Here is a 6000-nt window from a genome sequence, read left to right on the forward strand (position 1 = left end):
CAAAATGTGACAAAGGATTATGAATAGTTTTAAGAGACACTAATGTAAAAAAAAAAAAAAAAACCTGCGTATTTGGCCTAAAAGAGAACAGAGATTCTTAAAGACTAAACACAAGCTGAGATGCAAACCTTGTAGGTTCAATGGAGGGGAGGATGTGAGGGATGCACTTGTTTGGAGTTTTTCTGTCCTGCTTGAAATAGGAGCATTTTGTTGCCTCGGGGAGAGAGGCTAGCACAGGTGCTGGCTCTGTTTGATGTAGACACTAACGCGGGGAAATCCACCCACCTGTATACATCTGGGTTTATGAAAACTCTCAGCTTCTTTTAATCCACAGTGGCCTCTTCAGCGGAAATAAAAGATGAAGGTTTGGCACATGACAGAGAAGATGGAGATTTAACTTTAAAGAGAAGCACGTTCACCAGAGGCTGCCCTAAGTGACCATGAAAGTTCATGAACTTTGCAGTTGATTTAACATTAGATATGTGTATATTGTACATTGTAAATTGTAAATATGTATATTCTGTAATGCAAAAACAGAACAAAAGAGTAAAGTGTACCGGAGTCAAATTCCTTGTTTGTATGCACGAACTTGGCAATAGAGCTGATTCTGATTCTGATATAAGATTAAAAAAATTTTGATTCAACCTTTTATAGATAAGAGAATAATCCTTTCTTAAACAAAAATGCACTTTGGTTTGATTACTGCAAAAAATGTATATGTTCACATTTCCAAAACATGCACATTCAGGTGTATTATATGCTAAATGAAACACCAAATATTATGAGTTCTATTAGTATGCAGTATTAGTATATAGTTGGCCAAGTATTACTATATTGAAACATTAGCTCTAATAATAAGGAAGCACACAGAGTTTTAATTTTCTTCTTCTGGGGCCTCCCTTTAGGGGTCACCATAGTGCATTGTTGTCTTCATTGTCACCCCATGCCTAACATCCTATGAACCTATTTCCTTGGCAACTTCCTTTCTAACTCATTATCAAAAATAGTGTTTTGTGAAAAAGTTTTTACCATCTTACAAATTTCTTCTGTTTTCCAGTATCAGATCAATAGATAGATAGACTCTTCCATCTCAAGCCTTCCTTCTGTAAACAGTCAGTAATTGTTTATTTTAGGAGTGGAATTGATATCACACTGTGAGAGAGAAAAAGTTGTAATACAGGATTTCATTTTCTTAAACAAAGCCAAAAGATTTCAGAGGTCACATATTAGATTGTCTTTGGCATCTCATACTAGTGATTAGAGAAGCAGCAGTTTTTCCAGTAGAGAATGTAGGTCCTAAACCTAACTCTGGGATTTTCAAAAGACTACCAACATTTCCAAAAACAGCTTGTTGTATGATAGACATAAGTAAAAGGTTCAACAGAATAAAACCGAGCACTCTTGCTGTGCTCATTGTACTACAATGAGCCTTCCTATTGGCTGCAAAATGTCTTGCTTTCTCTCGCTCTCTTGCAGCTTGACTGAACCACAGAGGTGTCAGGACATATGGTTGACAAACTTTTACTTTCACAAAGCTTTGTGCAACTTTTGTATTGTCTTTGACTTCATTTCTAAACACCTCACTCATACTGAAAAGGGCTAACTTTGAGTCTTGCTCAACAAAACCCCCTCTCTCACGGGACAGTAACAGCTTCCATAGTAAAGAGTGTTGTTGCCAGCATGACATTTTGGTACTTTAGCTTGGTGCATTTACTGATCGGAAAACCAGCAGATTTCTATGTTTCCAACCGACTGCTCACCAGTCATGGCTGATACAGGTGAAAAATCAGTCAGTTTAGTCACCAGCTGATAACTTGGCTTGGTTTAAATTCTGGATGCCCACCTCACACTAATTTATTTCTGTGAAACATTCCTGTCTCCTAGCTTTACACATGCTTTTATGCACCAATTAAATCATGCTTGTCAAAGGTTATCTATTAACGTTTGGATCTAAAGGGAGGCTTGCTTCAGCACATCCTGCTACCACAAAGTCACTTTACCGCTCAAAGACCGACTGTAGTCTATCATCATGAAAGAGAAGTGAAAAAGTCCCAGAGGCCTTGTTGGTCACATCTCTCCGACTTTACTGTGCACACTGGTAGGTTATTACTCCCCCCTCAAAAGGTGCTTTAAGGCTTTTTTTGCTTTTTTTAAATTTTTTATTTAGGAGAAGCGGTTTCCTGAGATCTGAGATGAGTACTTGATTTGAGAGATTCTGTGAAGTTAAAGAAACATCTCTTTAAAAAAGGTCAGTTTAGCTGAAGGGGGATTTATTGTTGCCATGGGAGAGCTTTTGTTCAGGTTTTGTTTTTGGGGAGTTTTGTACACATTTGTGACTATTTGACAATTTCAAATTATCATGGGTTTTCACAGAGAAAATTGTGATATTTTTTGTTGGTGGATGTGCTTAGAGAATATTTGGTGATTCACTATCATACCAGTTAATTTCTTGGCAGATAGACTTATTTTGTTGTGTGACACAGTGGTATGTTTTGTTCTTTATCCTGTGTTTTAATTATACACCAAAGCGCAAATATATTTATTTATTATTAAAAATGAGCTGTAAAAATGTTATCAGTAGAACTAGTGTTGCAAATTGCAAAAATTTGCATACATTAGGTCAGTTTTAATGATGCCCCAACTAGAAATTATGCTTAAACTTGACAGCTAAAAGACATTTCAATTATTTAATTTCAAATTAATTTAAAAAATGAATTACAATTTAATTTAAAAGAAATTATAACTAATTGTTAAAGTAATTTTACTGAGTTTAATCAAGACACTTTCATGAGGACCATACAATTGAGGCATGTGACGTCGTTCTTCCGCCGTAAGCGCCTGGTACGGCGGAGCCGGGGTCCCACCCTGGAGCCAGGCCTGGGGTCGGGACTTGTCGGAGAACGCCTGGTATTGGAGAGGAGAGTCCAGCCGATAGTCGAACCTCGGCTTCAGGAGGAGCAGTGTGGTTTTCGTCCCGGCCATGTAACACTGGACCAGCTCTATACCCTCTACAGGGTTAATGGGAGTTTGCCCAGCCGGTCCACATGGGTTTTGTGGACCTGGAGAAAGTATTCGACTGTGTCCCTCGTGGTGCCCTTTGGGGGGTGCTCCAGGAGTACGGAGTCAGGGGCCCTTTATTAGGGGCCATCTGGTGTCTGCACAAGCGGAACCGGAGTTTGGTCCACATTGCCCACACTAAATCAGACCTGTTCCCGGTGCATGTTGGACTCCAGCAGGGCTGTCCTTTGTCACCGGTCCTGTTCATAACTTTTATGGACTGGATTTCTTGACGCAGCCAAGGGCCGGAGGGGGTCTGGTTTGGGGACCAGAGGATTTCGTCTCTTCTTTTCGCAGATGACATGGTTCTGCTGGCCCCCTCTAGCCAAGACCTACAGCCCGCACTGGGGCGGTTCGCAGCCAAGTGTGAAGCGGCTGGGATGAAGATCAGCTCCTCCAAGTCCGAGGCCAATGTTCAACCGGAAAAGAGTGGCTTGTCCTCTTCAGGTTGGAGGGGAGTTCCTGCCTCAAGTGGAGGAGTTCAAGTATATTGGGGTCTTGTTCACGAGTGAGGGGAGAATGGAGTGGGTTATCGACAGACGGATCGGTGCAGCTGCCGCTGTAATGGGGACGCTGTGCTGGTCCGTTGTGGTGAAGAGAGGGCTGAGCCGAAAAGCGAAGCTCTTGATTTACCGGTCGGTCTAATAATCTTTGGTTCATGACCGAAAGAACAAGATCCCGGATACAAGTGGCTGAAATGAACTTCCTCCGTAGGGTGGTTGGGCACTCCTTTAGAGATAAGGTGAGGAGCTCGGCCATCTGGGAGGAGCTCAGAGTAGAGCCGCTGCTCCTCCACATCAAGAGGATCCAGTTGAGGTGGCTCGGGCATCTATACCGGATGCCTCCTGGAATCTAATTGTTGTGGTAATTTTACTGAGTTTAATTAATACAATTAATCAAATAAATCAAGATCTGACTTAAACTTTAGAGAGAACTGGCAAGTTTCTATTTTATCAATCAAAAAACAAAACATATGCTATATTATTGTTTTATAAACAAGATAGGATTTTTGTATTCGGAGGTCAGATTTTCTGATTTCTCATACAACAAGAAGTGAAGTAGGAAATCCAACTGACACAGTCGCAGGTTGCCAAGGAGCCCAGAATTCACAATCCAATATGGCTGCCTGAGCATATAAAACAGAGTAAAATTTGGGGGGATTTAACTATTTATAAGGAATTCTTAAGGTTTGTATCACATTAAACCAATATTACAGGTGATGTACAACCTCTGGTTGTGGACCTGTTCCTTTAGTGTTGGAACACATACAATGCTGACAAATGCCTTTGGCATTGACATGTATTGCTGCTGGTAATTAGCACCACAGCAAATAGCAAATCCCACTGGTTCTCCGACTTGCAACAAGAATGCCCTCCACTAGGCAGGGATGTTATTCACAGAGCTGAGCTCTGACTTCTGAGGCAAATCGAACAAGAGATGATGGTATCAGGGTTAAGAAGCTCAGCTTGCTGGCCAGGTGCTCTTAACATTATTGCTGTCACTAAACTAGTCAAAGCTGGACATAGGTTGAAATTCTTCTTCCAAAACACAAACTCCGTCCATCACAAGTTGTTTTTAATTTTTCTAAGTTAATCAATTCAGTCATAATACAAATGTAAACATAGCAGCTGTCATGTTTGGTTTTAGGATGGACTCAAATGCAGGTAAGCAGAAACAGAAAGGTAAATTTTAGTGTCTTTAGTAAAGAAATAATCCAAACTTACAATGATGAATGGATGACTCAAATGGAAAACAGGGCATCATACCAGCATGGAAAAAAAACAAAGCAAAGCTGTGGAACATGGACCGTTCAGTCAAACAGGAGAATCCAGCAATGAGTGAAACAACCAGAGCTTATTTATAGGGGAGAAGCAAGGAGAAGGGCACGGAAAGCAGGTGAGAGTAATCAGGTGGAAATGAGGGACAGCTGAGACCAATAAAACTGAGTTGACTGAGGGAGAGAAGATTGAGATAATAGGAGGAGACAGAGAGGAATGCAGAAAAGAAATCCAACACAGAACAATACAAAATGAATACAAGAATGAACCAAGAACCTAATCTACATTGATTGAACTAAAATGCCAGCATTAAGAGAACAGAGAAGTTAGAAGACATAATTCAACCATTATTGAACATTACATATGCAACTTGATATGTTTGATTAAACTTGTGTATCCTGCCTCTGGCCCGCAGACTGCTGGAGAGAGACACCAGCTCCCCCGTGACCCACTATGGAATAAGCGGTATAGAAGATGAATGAATGAATTTAAAATAATTTTAATGGTTAATATTTAAAACCCACCAAATTTCCTTTTTATAGTGTATGCTTTGGTAATGATGTATGATCTCAAGATAAATAAAAGGAGAAACACAACTGTTTCTGATTTGCTGTAAAGTAGAGTGAAGTGACTGTACAACACAGGATATGACTAATGTCTCTGGACAAATAGTGTGCTTAATGTAATGCATTGCATAATGTCCTTCGTTTCCTATCCTGACTGATCTGATTCATATGCACTGGGCCGGGCTGGGCTGGGCTGGGCCGGGCTGGGCACAGACGACTATGTCACTTCTCAGCAAGGTCAGGACTCAGCAGTGTGAGGGTGTGTTTGTTGTTTGCTCTCTCATGGCTCTCCTTCTGTTTCTCTTTTCTTTTTCCCTCTCCAGTGCGTCGGTCTATCAATGATTGATGTTTCCCTGCAGGACTTGACTCATCTTTCACCTGCAGCCTGTCTCACAGCTGTTCGGCGAGCTCGGCACCCGGCCCACTCACAAGCTCATAATATGAGCTGTTCAGGAGCTGTGTGGTTTTCAGAAAGTCCAAAGTCTGATTCATTTGCATCCAGTATTTTTCTTGCTCCAAACTTTCTTCCTCTGTATGTTTATTTCTTTTGTTATAGTGAAGATTTTGGAGTGACAGATCAGTCCAGATGTTATTTTGTA

The 6000-nt window shown here is 40.8% G+C and overlaps 1 protein-coding gene across 1 annotated transcript in view; it reads right to left on the reverse strand.

The window, feature by feature from the left end:
• Window positions 1–4908, reverse strand: part of LOC124867146 (zinc finger protein 710-like) — a 54501-nt gene extending 49593 nt beyond the window's left edge. Inside the window, exon 1 of the mRNA XM_047363428.1 lies at window positions 4782–4908. The gene's annotated coding sequence lies outside the window, so the exon portion shown is untranslated. The remainder of the gene's footprint in view (window positions 1–4781) is intronic.
• Window positions 4909–6000: the final 1092 nt, after the last annotated feature.

The sequence above is a fragment of the Girardinichthys multiradiatus genome, chromosome 4 (genome assembly GCF_021462225.1).
Source record: "Girardinichthys multiradiatus isolate DD_20200921_A chromosome 4, DD_fGirMul_XY1, whole genome shotgun sequence".
Classification (NCBI taxonomy): Eukaryota; Metazoa; Chordata; class Actinopteri; order Cyprinodontiformes; family Goodeidae; genus Girardinichthys; species Girardinichthys multiradiatus.